Source organism: Panthera uncia, assembly GCF_023721935.1.
Source record: "Panthera uncia isolate 11264 chromosome B2 unlocalized genomic scaffold, Puncia_PCG_1.0 HiC_scaffold_24, whole genome shotgun sequence".
NCBI classification, from domain to species: Eukaryota; Metazoa; Chordata; class Mammalia; order Carnivora; family Felidae; genus Panthera; species Panthera uncia.
This window is the reverse complement of record NW_026057580.1, coordinates 115827563-115844727: the sequence shown is the minus strand read 5'-3', so window position 1 is coordinate 115844727 and position 17165 is coordinate 115827563. Positions and strand designations below refer to the sequence as shown.

At 42.4% G+C, this 17165-nt stretch overlaps 2 long non-coding RNA genes across 2 annotated transcripts; one reads left to right on the top strand and one right to left on the bottom strand.

The window, feature by feature from the left end:
* The first annotated feature begins 14 nt into the window (after positions 1-14).
* LOC125939045 (uncharacterized) lies at positions 15-6431 on the top strand. Its single transcript, XR_007462916.1, has 4 exons — positions 15-196; positions 3216-3269; positions 3823-3884; positions 6182-6431. It is a non-coding gene; the product is annotated as an uncharacterized LOC125939045 (long non-coding RNA).
* A 3200-nt stretch (positions 6432-9631) lies between these two features.
* On the bottom strand, positions 9632-12175 carry LOC125939046 (uncharacterized). Its single transcript, XR_007462917.1, has 2 exons — positions 10772-12175; positions 9632-9800 (listed from the first exon to the last, which is right to left on the bottom strand). It is a non-coding gene; the product is annotated as an uncharacterized LOC125939046 (long non-coding RNA).
* Positions 12176-17165: the final 4990 nt, after the last annotated feature.

The window sequence follows — 17165 nt, the reverse complement described above, 5'->3', positions numbered from 1 at the left end:
AAAAATATTTTCAGAATCATCTAAGAAAAATGTAATGGATGAGGATCACCTTACCCTTATTGAGAAGGTTGAAAAGAAGAGGTGTGAAATACTCAGTAAATGGGATGAAATTCATGCTCTTGAAAGAGAAATTAAAACGACTCTGATTCATACTGGAATTTCACATATCACTGAAAATAGGATTAAAAGCATAGAGGTATGTAGTTTATTCATTTGAATGTCTACATTGTTCTTTTGCCTGAAGAGGTTGGCAAACGCCTGAAGCAATTTCATTTGGCCATTGGGTGAAAAATAATGGACAGTGGGGTCCAAATATATTTTAATTGCAAAACATTTGTGGCAAATGGTTAGAATAATGAAGAGATCTAGCTAAAACAACAAAAATAAAGGTGATAAACATTATGTAGAGTTCTGGTAAGGTGCAAAGTGGATCTCTTTCAGGTCAGTTGATGTCTCTTAACAATTTGTATAGAAGATGCTTGTCATGAAGGTGATGACAATTGTCATCTGATATGTACTAAGTAGCTTGAGCTGAAGCTCAGAGGGGTTCAGAACTACCTGCCCCACGTGACACAGGTTAGAGGCGGCAAAGCTGGGATTCGAGCTTAATACTTTGGGGGTTCCAAAGCCCTAACAGTTTTCATTGTGTCACATTGAAACTTCGTAGTTAGATTTTCAGTGAGTTGAACAATTGTGCTAGAAGATAGAAATTCGCTACTGCCATGGAAAAGGAAGTCTACTATACTAGAAGTAGTCTTTAACAGTTATTACTAACCATTTTGACGAACCAGTGATGAACAATATAATGTAAATTGTAGTCTGTGTTTTGAAATGTTATGGTACTCTACTTTTTGTGTGTCGTAACCTAATTAATTTGTGCAATATCTGACTCAATGTTATCACTTTGTTATAGAGTTTATAAATGATATATGATTATTCTTTGTCTCATGGTTATATAATTACATAGATTTTTCCAGCACTATTTTTTCAATCTTTTTTTAAAAAGCAGAATTATAAAGGGACGCCTGGGTGGCTCAGTCAGTTGAGTGTCCGACTTCGGCTCAGGTCACAATCTTGCGGTTCATGAGTTCAAGCCCCGCGTCAGGCTCTGTGCTGACAGCTCAGAGCCTGGAGCTGCTTCAGATTCTGTGTCTCCCTCTCTCTCTGCCCCTCTCCCACTCATGTTCTTTCTCTCTCTCTCTCTCTCAAAAATAAACATTAAAATTTTTTTAAAAAGCAGAATTATAAAGTGTATAGGAAGTTAGTAGTGGTTTAAACTTATTTTGACATCTCTCTCTCTTTCTTTTAAAATAGTATGTTCAGATTTCTTTCTGTGATTTTGTTTATAGTCCTTTTTTTTTTTATGTTTCTTTGTTTTGAGAGGGGGGAGGGGCAGAGAGAGAGAGAGACACACACACACAGAATCCAAAGCAGGCTCCAGGCTCTGAGCTGTCAGCACAGAGCCCGACCCGGGGTTCGAATCCACGAACATGAGATCACGACCTAACCGAAGTCGAGGCTTAACCGACTAAGCCACTCAGGTACCCCTACAGTCTATTCTTTTTTAAATGACATAATGTCCTGAGAATGAACACTAATTTACAGTCGAATTTTTAAACATTGAAAATAATATGTTATAGTTTTAAATATATTATAACTTTAAATATATTATATTAAATTGTATTATATATTATGCAATGTATATATAATTATATAATATAACTTTAAATATGTTATAGCTTTAAATCATGTAATAATGTAAATGTATCACAAGATACATCATAAATGTAATGTAAAATTATGTAAATTTTTCCTTCATGATTAAAACCTCTTGAAGTGGATTGAATCTAGGAAATAGAAAAGTCTGTATAAGGGTTCCATATCACTAATTTATATTACTTTAGCTATTTATTATTTATATTTTGCTCCTTAAATCAAATGCTAGAAGCTACAATAGAATTGCTTTTACTATCTTATGAAATAATTCATTTCTGGTTTTGGATTTGATATATGTCATTTATTTTAAAAAAACTTTTTTTTTTACATTTATTTATTTTTGAGAGACAGAGAGAGGCAGACTGCAAGTGGGGGAGGGGCAGAGAGAAGGAGACACAGAACCCAAGCAGGCTCCAGGCTCCAAGCTGTCAACACAGAGCCCTACGCGGGGCTCGAACTCATGAACCGCGAGATCGTGACCTGAGCTGAAGTCAGACGCTTAACCGACTGAGCCACCCAGGCGCCCCTGAAATATGTCATTTCTAACCAAAATAAAAAATAACTAAATGCATCAGGGATTTACAGTGTGCCAGATACTACTGTGAACATTTAAAAAATACTATTTCGTATAATTTCCAACAACCCTAAGCCATTATTAACCGTCTTTTTCAGATAAGGAAACCACAGCACAGATACACTCAGTAACTTGATTGAGGTCACAGTGAGAAAGCAGTAGAATTGGGTTGAAAGCTCAATTTAGGTTTTTAATTATATACTATCTAGGTTCACTGATGTAACTGCTAATGTGAAAGAGCAAATGTTTACACCCTCTGCCCATCATTATTTTGCTCACAATTATCTTGGATATTCTCATTCACAGTATTAAATATTTTTCAAGTTTCAGTAATAATACTCTCAGTATTTTGGTTGTGTTTACAGCGAACCTATAGATTCATTCGGGAAGAAATTACAGCTTTACAATATTCACACTCCCATCAAGGGTCATTTTACATTTATTTAATTTATTTTTATGCATTGGCTCTTAATTTTTTATGTTTGCTGTCTGGACTTTATGGCATCTGTTACTATTGTTAATGGAAACTTTAAAAACACTTTACATTACAGTTTGTAATCAGTTATTGCTGGTATATATGTGACTTATTGATATTTGTATTTTTATATTGTATCAAGCCACTTTAACAGATTCTGTGATTAGTTATGAAAATTGAGGAACTGCTCTAGAATTTCCCTAAAATTCTCTAGGTTTTTGTAATATCAACCCTTATGTCCTCTCGTTTTTGATCTAGAGGGTTAGGATCTGTCTTACTACCTGTCCTTCCAGTCATGCTTTGTTTGTTCATGTTTTTAAACGATGTGCTATTGGCTACTTTTGAACTTAGAATAACATCATTTACAGATTTTTGTTCCATAAGTGGGGAAAAGTATTTAACATATATTCTTAACCAAGTATCTTACTTTTAAAACCATTTCTCCTTCAGACTGAAGCTATAAAATTAGAAACAGCAAATCGAATTTTAAAGAAGAAAATACATGTAAGTTTATGTGAATCAGTGTTTTCCAGTAGAAATATTTCCTTTAGTGCTGTGTGCTTCTTGTATTGTGTCATATACAAAATAAGAATATATGCATTATCTTTCTCAACGGTAATTTCTGTAATGCTAGGAATATCTCAGTATGTAGACAGTAGCTTAAAACCGGACAGGTGTAACCTAATGTATTAGTGAAAAAAATAAACAACCTTTTTAAATAGTTGGATATACCAATCAGAATTGACCGTTCCTCTAACCCTTCCACACCTAACAATGAACTGTAATGAGTTTACATGGTGACAAGGAGTGTAGTGAACTGGCTCCTCTAATGACTTTCAGGACAGCCCTCCAAAATTCATACTAAGAATCTGCTGCTTAACTGATTATAGTTCTACTTCTAGGATATATATATATTCCTCTGCATTATATATGGCATACATGAGTACGTTATGCCTGATTCCAGAAATTGTATTCCATTTTGGTTCAATGTTCTTGTTGATATGTATGAGCAATACCATGCCATTATACGGAAACAATGATTTTTTATTCTTGGTAGATTATTGAAAACAATGTGAAGCAGAACCTAGAGAAGCATGAGACAAGTGAGCGGGAGCAGCAGTAAGTATTGATGTCATGATAGGAGAAGCGGGACAATCTCATGCTACTCTCAAAACCATCCATTCGAACCGAGATTAGACTAAACAGTACTTTGGAAATGTTTATATTCGTGAGTGTTAAATAGACATGTTTCATCCTGTGCTTAAGAATGCTTAGCCCAACTCCATTGGTTAAGCATTCGACTTCGGCTCAGGTCACGATCTCATGGTTCGTGGGTTCGAGCCCCACGTCGGGCTCTGTGCTGACAGCTTGGAGCCCGGAGCCTGCTTCGGATTCTTTGTCTCCCTCTCTCTCTGCCCACCCCCCACCACTCATACTCTGTCTCTCTCTCCTTCAAAAATAAATAAACATTAAAAAATGTATACACACACACACACACACACACACACACACACGTATAAAAGAATGCTTAGCCCAAGATTTAAATCTCAGTCAGTATATATTGTTTAGCAATATAGAAATAAATTATTTGGAAAGAAGTGAAGAATTGAGACTAAATTCTCATGGGCAAGGATCGGGAAAGTGGGGAGACGTGTGACTAGGGGTGGCTTTCTTTTCTCAAATTATATAGCTTTTAGAGATATTAAATTAAAAAAAATTTTTTAGACATTTATTTATTATTGAGAGACAGAGACAGAGCATGAGCGGGGGAGGGGCAGAGAGAGGGGGAGACACAGAATCTGAAGCGGCCTCCAGGCTCTGAGCTGTCAGCACAGAGCCCAATGTGGGGCTCGAACTCACAAACTGCAAGATCATCACCTGAGCCGAAGTTGGATGCTCAACCGTTGGATGCTCACCCAGGCCCCCTAGAGATATTAAATTTTTGAAGAAGCCTATATAGGTGTTGCTCTGACAACTTTAATTTAAAAATGAAATGGGTGATTTATATGATCTGTTTTACATGGTTAGCCTTTTATGGTTAATTTTCTTGCAGTTGGTCCTATAGTTCAAATCTCAGGATTTGGTAAGGCCGAGAGCAACAGAAAACTACTGGTTTAAGCATGGAAAAGACTAATCTGTAAAAACAGTAAAAAGACGTTTAGTTGTAGGGGACCTAGGTTCAATGATAATATTGGGAACTGGTGTCTTTCTCTCTTCCTTCTCTGTTCCCCTTAAGTATCATTTTCCTCCTCAATGTGGCTGTCTTCATGGGAACCTGGGTGGCTCTGTCGGTTAAGCATCTGACTTCGGCTCAGATCATGATCTCGCGGTCTGTGAGTTCGAGTCCCGCGTGGGGCTCTGTGCTGACAGCTCAGAGCCTGGAGCCTGTTTCGGATTCTGTGTCTCCCTCTCTCTCTGTCCCTCCCCCTGTCCCTCCCCCACTGATGCTCTCTCTTTCAAAAATGAATAAACATTAAAAAAAAATTTTTTTTTTAAAGGGGGCGCCTGGGTGGCTCAGTCGGTTAAGCGGCCGACTTCGGCTCAGGTCACAATCTCGCGGTCTGTGAGTTCGAGCCCCGCGTCGGGCTCTGTGCTGACAGCTCAGAGCCTGGAGCCTGTTTCAGATTCTGTGTCTCCCTCTCTCTGACCCTGCCCCGTTCATGCTCTGTCTCTCTCTGTCTCAAAAATCAATAAACGTTAAAAAAATTAAAAAAAAAAATTTTAAATATGCCTGTCGAGAGGCATGAATCTCTTTCCCACGGAGGAACAAAGGGGGAAGAAAAGGACAAAAGCCAAAGAGCTTCTCATCATGAGGCTTTTCTGTTTTATTTAGAGGGGAAGGCCCTTCCCAGGGATCCACACATATCTCATGGCCCAGCACTGTGTCCCCAGGCCATCTTTAGCTGCAAAGGACTCTATGAAACAGAACACCCTACTTTCCAGTTTACATCGTAGAGAAAGTCACCAGAGAAAGGTGTTGGAATGGTTGCTGAGTGAACCTTACGGGTGGATCCAGGTTTTGTCGGGTCTTAGATCATATTGGGTGTCCTCAATGGAAAAGAAGACGGAATTAAAAATACCAAATTGGGGAGGCTCCTTCCATAGTTCTGGCCACGAGAGTGAATGGACCTAAAGTTTAAACATCACTATCTTCAAGGTAAATTCTGCTTCTGCAACCACACTGTGTGTAGTCTGGAAAATGCTGCAGGGGGTTGTCCCCCTAGTTAGGGAGAATCTTTGCTACACTCAAGGCCAAAATGCTACAAAAAATCCTTTAAAATCAAAGTGGAAGATTACAAAGTCTCGCCATGTGTTTTTGAGTAAATATGTGCTGAAACAGATGTTTATTTAAAAATTTCCTTTTATGCTTAAGGTACTTTCTTTCTCATCTATCATATTCATTTGTTGTGTTTAAGGAACCTTTGGGATTTCATTACAGAATTTGTAAACTTAAAGGAAACAGACGACAACCCTCAAGGGACTGGAAAAATGACCCATGAAAATTCACAGCCATCATGTACATAACATGAATGTCTGCAGATGTATAAAGTAATGAAAATACATCTCATTTTGTCAGTTTTTTTCAGTTTTAATTTCTAATAAAGTTAATGCACTATATGCATCAAGATACTGGAATAAATACATGTGTGCATGTGATTAGCTTTACTTTGTGTGCATATTCATAACAATAGTAGTTGTTAGGGTATTTTCTGCTTTCATTTAATAGTTTTCTCCAAGGAAAACTACGTTTTGCTTATTTGATAGAAATAAGAAATTCATCCCTGCCACAATACAGATCAAATATGTTTCTTTTTTTGTCTTATTATTATTTATTTAAATCTTTGATTCATATTTTTTCTTTTTCTTTTTTTTTCAATATATGAAATTTATTGTCAAATTGGTTTCCATACAACACCCAGTGCTCATCCCAAAAGGTGCCCTCCTCAATACCCATCCCCCACCCTCCCCTCCCTCCCATCCCCCATCGACCCTCAGTTTGTTCTCAGTTTTTAAGAGTCTCTTATGCTTGATCAAATATGTTTCTTGTTTGCCAGTGCAAGTTTATATACATACATTTGATAAAATGTAGTAATCATGTAGTTAATACTCACTCAATTAAATCATCTTTACTGATTGTAAGTGTTGCAGTGCTCTGAAACATTCCAGCCTGGCCTGGCTTTGCACCACACACGTCTCAACTGATTGTGATCTTCATGACAACGTTGTGACTTGATTTTTTTGACCCCCACTTTGCCTGTAATGTGGCCTGAGCGCTTAGAGTTAATACAAGTCCAGTTTCTTGAAAAGCATTTTTTTAATGTTTATTTGTGTATTTTTTTGAGAGACAGAGCGCGAGCAGGGGAGGGGCAGAGAGAGAGGGAGACACAGAACCCGAAGCAGGTTCCAGGCTCCGAGCTGTCAGCAAAGAGCCCGACGCGGGGCTCGAACCCATGAACTGTGAGATCATGACCTGAGCCGAAGTCAGATGCTCAATCGACTGAGCTGCCCAGGCGCCCCAGTACCAGTCCCAATTTCTTTGGGCAACTGTATACAGGGCTGTTGTGAAAATCAGCATAAGGGTCGAGTTACATGAGGGATTTGATCCCAACCTGGAAGAGTAGAGTTTGAGGTCAGGGAGAGAGAGAAACAAGATGGGCAGGGTCTGCTTGCTGTGGGCCAGGAGGTCAATGTCAGGTGGTGTTCTTGCCACGGGTTTAAATCCATTAGCTCTTCCTGGGGCGAGATTCACTCTGCTTTTAGAGACGAAAAGGTGGCAGCCGAAACAGCAGATGTTTATCATATACAGAAATAAATTGGACTTTACTAATGTTTTTGAATTCCCTATGTTCAAGTTGCCTTCTATTGATTATATATGCTCTCTGGAATCTTATTAAGTAGGCACTATATTTCCCATTATACCGGGGAGAGAGTGAAAATGGGAAGTGGTGAATTGATCTGCTTAAACTACACGGTAAAAAATAGAGCTGGGATCAAACTCTGATAGCAGGCACTTTGTCGTGTGTATCCTTCGGATTGGTAAACTTTTCATTGAAAAGCAATAGAAGTAAAAAAAGAAAAGAAAAGAACGCAATATAAGTTATCCTAGCATTCATTCATGTATTCAAGCGACATGCATCAGATCAACATTACGGGACTATTTCGGACAGTTGGCTAGTTGTTGGAAGTGTGGAAAGGAAGCCGTGGCCTCAATCCTTAGGGAGTTGACAGTTTGTGGGGCAGACGTGTGAAAAGAAAAGCAGCAACAAAAAAGAAAGCCTGATAAACTAAACGCGTACAAGGACACCGGTGGGCACATTCTTACCCACTGCTGGAGCAGGTGTGAGTTGACATGAACGGTGGGGGATGTGATCTGGCAAAAAGCTCACCGAATACCTGTGTGTCCCCAGCATCTTGCAGCCCTCTTTGCGTGAGGGCCGTGTAACTTGTTTGGGCCAACGCGGGATGGTTGTGATCGCACACGACAAGAAAGGTGAACTCTGGAAAGATGGGCTTATTTGTAAAACGAAATGAAAGGGAATACAGAGGTCAGAAATGTGACTTCTCAGTGTGGGAAAAGCGGGCGGCTTTGAATTTACAGATGTCAGAGGTGAGATTTTGAAAGAGCCACCGCCTGATTATATGTCGGAAAGTAAAGAATGAATTACAGGTGCGGCCTTTCCACCAAAGCCCCACAGCCTCTGGGCTGTGGAAGGTAAATTAGGGATGGGCCATGAGGACGAGGAAGTAAAGGGCTCTGAGAGCAACTCTAAGCGAGTCATGGGCTCGTGGAACAGACTGGAAGCAAACAGATTGGATGTGCACTGAGTTTTGAGGGAGTTTTACTATTAAAGGCGATCAGGAACCCAAGGTAAGTCCGTTGCTGCTCAAAAGCTTTAACCGCTGGGTTCCCTGAACATCCACAAAGAGGAGCAGGGAGGAAGGAAACCGCATATCCCCTAAGAGAATGTATTCCCCAAAGGCCACTTCACAGACGCCCAAGGGGACAAAAGGGGACCAAACCAGCAACAAGGATGATGAAGGAGAGCTCTGTCCTGATGCAGCCAGGACTTCACTCTGCTCCTTAGTAGGGGACCCTTGCAAAACCTTCTCTGTAAGGCTACGGAGCAAGGACTTCCTTACCCTTTGTATAAATAGCCATTTGTAACTTCTTGTAATTATCCTGGTCCTCGACTGATGGAGAAAGCACTGTGTATCCCGCGAGGACCTTGGCCTTTGAGCTGGATGTAGTGACGGGGTGGGATTTGTCTGCTTTAGAGAGGATGGCGTTGTGCTTTATGAAAAGAAATAAGTGAGCAGAGAGAGAGTGTTAATCAGAGCGTAGACTATGAAAGAGATATTTATGGCAGAAGCTGTGAAGACTTGTATTCTAGGCGGTGAGGCTCCTGGGACACTGGGTCCGCTGCGAACCGAGTTCTTAAACAGAGCCCACCATTTTGCATATGCAACGCGATTACCACGCGAGCTTTCTTCGGTCAGGCAGTGGATGTTGGGGTCAAGTTGTTATTGTAGCTGAACCTAGTCTATCTTGATTTGCTGCGTTTGCCCTAACGTGTCGCAAGGAGATTGCTCTGTTTCTCATTCTTTCTTGTTCTCTATCTGTCCTGTCTGTCTATCATCATCATCATCTGTCATCTAAATATTTATCTATTGATGTTCACTGAATGATACTGTAGAGGAAGCACCATGGTTTCTGAGTCGGGTAGGGATGGTCCTGGTGGTCAAGTCTTTAAGTGGAACACTGCAAAGCAGATGAGAGAAATCGCACTAAATATGTCCACGTGGCGAAATATACAAAACATGATGTCGGTTGAAAAAAGCAAGTCTCAGGAGAGTACACACAATGGTAGTGCTATTAATATAATTAGAAAATAAAAGCACACAGATAATTAAACATGCATTGGTATGAAATTCACTGCTTCTAGGATGTCGATTAACTGTAGGGAAGAGAGGAGGGAGGAACGGGAAGGCTGAGGCTGGCTTCAGTATTTTAGCCGTATCTGTAGTGTTTTCTTTCTTTTAAAAAAGAAGAACATGAAGCAAATATTCTAAGATCTTCATGTAGTTTAATATTGAAAGCGGATTCATAAGCGTCGGTTGTATTATTTTCTATCAGTTGCTACACAATGACAGTTATGCTGACACTTGTTCAGCCCTTATCACAGAGGGGACGCTGGTCTATACACTTTGCCTGTGTTCTTTAATTCTCATGTGATCCTATGAGGTAGGTTATGGTTATTATTCTTATTTTGTAGCTCAGGGAATTATTTAAAATTTTTCAATGTATTCTCTAGAATTTAAATTTCATCCCAATTTAATATTTTGTGTAAAGCAACGAATGCGATAATTTGTCATGGGGCTGCAGGGTATTCGTGATGGTGTAAGGACAGAACAAAGATGAGCCCGCAGATCTCATTAATACTGTCCATGAGGCACAAGGGACAAAAAGCCCGGTCGACTCTGTGAGTTATTCCTTACCTCATGCTCCCATGAGGGGAGTGGTGATTCTGGGTAGAAGGAGCCGTGTGAGTGAAAGAGCAAATGGATAGGCACTGGCGTGGGCATTGGTGGTGGTGATGGCTGTGGGGCGTGTGCGTGTGCGTGTGTGTGTGTGTGTGTGTGTGTATCTCCTGACACTGGGGGCTGGTGGTTCTGGAAAACGAAAGGATGGAGTCAAATAAGACTGTTCAGAAAAGTGTTGTGGGAGGTGGGACTGGAGAGAAGGATGCCAGGAGGAGACTGCTGTGGGAGTCCAGGCTGGAGGTGATGTGAGTCTGAGCCGTGGGGGTGGCAGTGAGGACACGAGAGGGACCAAATGCGAGGGGTCTAAGTCGGTGGGAGGGACTGGATGAGGAAACCAAGGGGTACAGGATTCCGAGGTGACTCCCGGGTTTCTGGCTTGGATGGCAACTCAGATGCTGCTGTCCTTCACTAAGACAGGGAACACAGGGTAAAGGTTACTTCATCTGGGGACATACGAAGCTTACCGTCTCTGGGGAATTACATCCAGAGGGAGATGTCTGGCGGAGCTGAGTCTGTGGCCCGGGTGCTGGGAGGAGACAGACCCTGGGGAGTGAGCAGGGGGTGGAAGCAGAATCCAGAGGATGAGGGAAACCGCCGTGGAGGGTCTCCAGAGGGAGGAGGAGGTGAACAGGGCTGGAGCCCGGAGCCTGGAGTCCCGGGAGTCAGGACAGAAGGAGAGGACCGAGCGGGGGGAAGACAGGGCTCCCAGGCCCAGGTGTACAGGAGAGCAGGTGCAGGGGGGGCTCGGGTTGAAGTGAGCCCACAGGTAACACACCAGGAAGCTGGGAGTGAATGCCCGTGAGTTACGATGGTGACTGTGGAGGTGAGGCGGGCCCCGAGCAGGAGGGCCGGTAAGTTTCAAGGCCGGGTGTCTCTTGCAGGTGCTGACTTAGGGGTGGTCCCGTCGGTTCCCAGCTTTCCTCTCCCTGCCGGGCTGCGCTCACTCTGGGCTGCCCCCCGCACCCTCAGAGGCCTTTCTGGGTTCTGACGTGAGAGCAGTGTGCAGGACCTCCCTCCCTTCCCTCTAACCCAGAATTCTGGGTTCTTCTGGACTTCCTCCCCTGCCAGGTGCTGTGTCTCGTGTTTGAGCAGCTGGCCGTTCGCCACGTTGCCGTAAAAGGCCTCGCGCCCTCACATCTGCTGATAAGGGGAATGTTCATCCTTTAATGTTTGCGGGCCCTGCCCCCGGGGCTCCCAGCGAAGCTGAGCTCTTACCAAGGTCACAACGACTTAAGCAAACTTCAAAGCGCGGGCTCTGTTTCTGCCCTGAGCTCGCATCGGACATCTGCTTTGTTAGCAAGTGGCCTCAAAGAAACATTTCAAACTAGAGAGTAAAAATCTCCCTGGGTTCCCAAGCCGGGAAGCCTGCGACCTTGCCCGTCCGGCAAGCGTGAGATCAATTTTCTGCAGCTTTCTGGAATGGCCTTGCTGCTGAGGGTTCCTAATTCTTGATGGCACAAAAACACACACAGTCCTGTCTCACACGTTCCTTCGCTCTCTTCTTTGTGAAGATTGTGTACCCCCGGCAGTTGTCCTCACTTGGGCTCCGATAAAACTCTCTTCCTTTTTCAAAAAAAACACAAATATTCTAAAATGTTTGTTCATTTGGCATCGACACTGCGGCCAACGGAGCTCTCTGCTCTGTTTGGGGTTGTGCAGGGCCCGAGACCTTGACCGTTCTGCGAAGACCTTCTTTTTTCCCTCCAGTTTTACTGAGAGAGACATTTGACATATAACATTCCGTCACTTTAAAGCATACGTACGTACGTTTATATGCCGGGAAATGGTCACCACCGTGGAGTCAGCTACCCCATCTGTCACATCACAGAATTACCATTCTTTTGTGGGGACAACACGTCGCATTTACTCGTAACCACTCTCAAGGATATCATGCAGGGTTATGAACCGTAATCACCGTATTGTACATTATAGCCAGAACTTGCTCATCTTGTAACTGTACATTTGCCCCCTTTGACCCTTACCTCCCCTTTTCCTTCACCCCACCCCCACCCCGGTAGCCAGCATTCCATTCTCCTTATGACGTGAGCTTTTCTAGATTCCACGCATAAGTGAGACCACAAAGTATTTGTCTGTCTCTCTCTGACTTATTTTACTTAGCATAATGCCCTCAAATTCATCCACGTTGTCCCAAATGGCAGGATTTCCTTCTTCCTCGTGGCTGAGTAATATTTCATTATATACATATATATATATACCCAAATGGACACATATATACACATCTATAGAACATAAAAAATATGTTATGTGTGCATATGTTTTACTTTTATATACGATGTACATATTATATAATGTAATATAATATATAATTATATATAACATACATATATAATGGAGTATATACAGATGTGTGACATATATAAAAATTTTGTATTTATATATTTTATTTACATATATATATATCTCCATCATTCATTCCATTCATTTGTTGACTTTCAGTCTGTTTCCATATCTCGATTACATGAATAATGCTGTAATGAGCATGGGTGTGTAGATATCTCTGACCTACTAATTTCAGTTTTTTCGGATTTATAGCCAGAATCGGAATTTCTGGATCATATGGCAGTTCTATGTTTAATGTTTTTGAGGAATCTCCACACTGTTTTCTGCAGTGGCTTCACCAATTTGTCCCACTCCCACCAACGGTTCGTAAGGGTTCCCTTTTCTCCACTTCTTTGACAACACTTAGTAGGTCTTTTTTTCAAACCGAGGTAAACAGTTGACATGCAATGTTATGTGAGTTTCAACACAGTGACTGGACGGTCCTATATATTACTCAATGCTTACCGCAGCGAGTGTAGCCACCAGAGGAGGCTGTTGCAATGATATTGACTCTATGCCCTCTGCTGTACTTTTCGTCTCCGTGACTCATTTATTTTAGAGCCAGAAGTTTGTACTTCATGCCCTCCTCCGCCCCCACCCCTTTTTCTTCTTGCAGCCACCAGTTCTCTGTATTTATGAGTCCTTTGTTTGTTTTTTTTTTTCAGATTTGCTTGTTTTGTTTTTCAGATTTCACATAGAAGTGAAATCATATGGTATAGAAAACAAAAACACTAACTCGAAAATATATGCGCACTCTTCCGTTTATTGCAGCGTTCAGAGCTCTGCCCATTTTTAAATTGGACTGTTTGTTATTTTGCTGTTGAGTGAAAGGAGTTCTTTACATAGTTTAGATGCTAACGCTTATCTGATATGTGATTTGCAGATATTTTCTTTCTTTCAGTAGGTTGTCTTTCCATTTCGTTGTTGGTTTCTTTTGCTGTGCAGAAGCTTCTCAGTTTGATGTAGTCCCATTTATTAATTTTCATTTTTGTGGTTGATGCTTTTGATGTCTTAGCCAAAAAAAAAAATCATTGGCAAGACCCATGTTAAGTTGCTTTCCCCCGCCGCCCCCGTTTTCTTCCAGGAGTTTTCCAGAACTCAGTCTTTAAGTCTTTAATCCATTTCGAGTTAACTTTCATGAGTTATGTAAGGTAGGTGTCCAATTTCTTTCTTCTGCACACGATTATCCATTTTCCTGACACCGTTTATTGCAGACCCTCTCCTTTATCAGTCGAGTCTTCCTGGCTCCCTTGTCAAATGTGAGTGGATTGTACATGTGGACGTTTATTTCCGGGACCTCGATTCTTTCCGTTGGTCTACGTGTCTATTTTAATGCCAGTATCACACTGTTTGATTATAGCTTTGTAGTTGATAAAGGAAGTTTTCCACTTTTCATGTTTGTGGACTCTGCTCCTGGGCTCCCAGGGAAGCTGTACTTTAACATTTACCAAGGTCAGAATGACTCGGCAAAACCTCAAAGCATGGGCTCTATTTCTGCCCCAAGCACACACGATACCACTGCTTTGTTAAAGAAAATGACCAAAAAGGAGCATTCTGAACACAAAAGATAAGAAAAAGGAAGAAACTTCCCTGGTTCTCATAAGATTAAAGTCATACGGCCCTGAACATACCTGAAGGTTAAGATAAGGTCTGCAACTTTCTGCAATGTCCTTTGTTTTTGATTTGTCACTTTTTAATGTAAACAAAATATATGACCCTACCCCAAATATTCCTTTCCCAGAGTGCTCTCTTCTTTGTGAAGATGGTGTATCCTGGAAGGCCGTCCTAACTTGGGCTCAGATAAAACTCTCTTTGTTTCTTTTAGACATTCTAGAAGTTTTGTTTATTTTATGTTAACCTAGTGTAATTTGAAATCAGAAAGAATAATGCCTCCAGCTTTGTTCTTTCTCGGGACTGTTTTCGCTATTCGGGTTTTTTTGTGGTTCTATAGAAATTGTAGGATTGTTTTTCTATTTCTGTGAAAAACACCATTAGAATTGTGATGGGGATTACATTGAATATATAGATGGTTTTGAGCAGTATGGTAATTTAAAAAAAATTTCAAGTTTATTTATTTCTTTTGAGGGAGAGAGAGAGAGAGAGAGAGAATGTGTGTGCATGCAGGGATGCAGAGGAGGGGCAGAGAGAAGGCGAGAGAATCCCAAGCAGGCCCTGCACTGTTAGAGTGGAGCCCGACGTGGGGCTCGATCCCTCAAACAGGGAGATCATGACCTGAGCCGAAAGCAAGAGTCAGATGTTCCACCGACTGAGCCACCCAGGCACCCCAATTTTTACTCAAGCTTTTAAAAATATTTCATTTTCTTTGCTTATTAACAAGAGCGAGCATCTTGAACTAGACTTACCTCTTTTTTTCCCCCTTCTGTGTGTTCTCTGGCATGTAGCAAATATTTAGTAACTATTTTTTTTTAATGTTTTATTATTTATTTTTGGGAGAGAGAGTGAGAGCGGGCGGGGGGAGGGCAGAGAGAGAGGGAGGCACATCAGTAGCTATTTTTAATTGCTTATTGACTACCCAATTATGTCACGACCATTTGTTGTATGCGTTTTTCATCTTAATTCTGTGCAATGGGCCCACGGTACCTTGTGTTGCATTGAGCAAATACAAAGCATTGATTTCTATTTGGAAGAAGAGAGTTCACACAATTGGATTCCGGGTTCTAAGTAATCATGAATCTATTCACCTGTCAGGAATATACAAGATGTTTAGTATTAGTGCTACTTTGTTTCTCCAAGTAAAACAACAAGAAAGTTGAAATTATGTTGTTTGTAATAAAAAAAAGTCTTCGTTTTTTTCTAAAGCGTATGCCTGCCTTAGTTTGGTTATGAGGTCTGTAGGGACATGCTAGTTTCTATCATAACAAATCAGTCTTTTTGTTCAGGTAGTTGTTGAATGGCACTTGATGGCATCTTTAATTTGGGCCTGTCCTTGTCAAGAGTTGCCAGATTCTAAATTTTGTTAATGTTTATTTATTTTTGAGAGAGAGGGAGAGACAGAATGAGCAGGGGAGGGGCAGAGAGAGGGGGAGACACAGAATCCCAAGCAGGCTCCGGGCTCCGAGCCGTCAGCACGGAGCTCGACGCGGGGCTCGAACCCACTAACTGCGAGATCGTGACCTGAGCAGAAGCCAGACGCTCAGCCGACTGAGCCCCCCGGGCGCCCCTCGGAGTTGGGCATCTGAAAGGACCACGTGCTTTCACTTCGACGGTCTGTGGGCCGATGTTTGAGTCTGTGTGCGAGGCACCATGGTGGGGGTGCACAGACACCGGGGAGCCGTGCAGTGGGCTTGCTGCTGGAGACCATGAAGCCTGAGAGTCTGTCGTGGCCGCGAGTGTGGACAGTGTTAACGGGCAATATGTATTCCACACACAACACCCTCCTGCTTTCTTTCTAAACCCGATGACAGTTGGCTCTGAAAGCCCCAAGCCCCGGAAGGAAAGGATAACTTACACCGCTCGGTATCACCCTTCTTCTCTCCAGCTCCTCTCTGGTGGGCACAGAAGTCCTGGGGGTGCTTTTTCTCTAGAAACTGACCAGATCGTTTTGAAATGTATGTGGAAAGGACCGAGAGGCAGGCACTCCACTCACCTGCCTTCGAAACTTCCCATAAAGTTCATCGAGAGTGTGCGGTATTGGTAAAACGATAGGAAGAGACCAGAAACAGACTCACACGGTCAGACGTTTTTGAGGAAGAGGGTAACGCAACCCCACAGGGAAGGAAAAGTGTCCTCAGCGCACGTTGCCAGAGGAACCGTGTGCGCGTAAGGGAGGTGAGAGCGGCCTCAGGCCCTGCTTCTTGGGGTCCGTGAAAACCCACGAGAGCTGCGCCCACACCTTACAGAAACACCAGAGCAATAAAGCTGCCAGAGGGCCACCAGGAGAATGTCCCCGAGGAGCCGGGGGGCCAAAGATGGTTCCTGGGAAGGACCGAAACCACGAAACCAAAAACCAAGTGCGATGTGGCGTTCTGGGGTGGATCCTGGCACAGAAAACGGACAGTAGGAGAAAAACCGGTGAAATCTAATCCAAGCTGGCAGTCGAGAGGGGCGCCTGGGTGGCTCGGTCGGCTAAGCATCTGACTTGGGCTCAGGTCAGGATCTCACGCTTCATGGGGTTCGAGCCCTGCGTTGGGCTCCGTGTCTCCCTCTCTCTCTGCCCCTCCCCCGCTGGTGCTCTGTCTCTCTGTGTCTCAAAAATAAAAAATACAAACATGAAAAAAATTCAAGTTATTCCAAAATAACTTGAGAGAGAGAGAGAGAGAGAGAGAGTGCAAGTAGGGGAGAGGGGTAGAAGGAGGTAGAGAGAGAGAGAGAAAATCTTTTTTTAATTTTTTTAACGTTTATTTATTTTTGAGAGAGACATAGCATGAGCAGAGGAGGGGCAGAGAGAGAGAGGGAGACACAGAATCAGAAGCAGTTTCTGGGCTCTGAGCAGTCAGCACAGAGCCCAATGTGGGGCTCGAACTCACAAACTGTGAGATCATGACCTGAGCTGAAGTC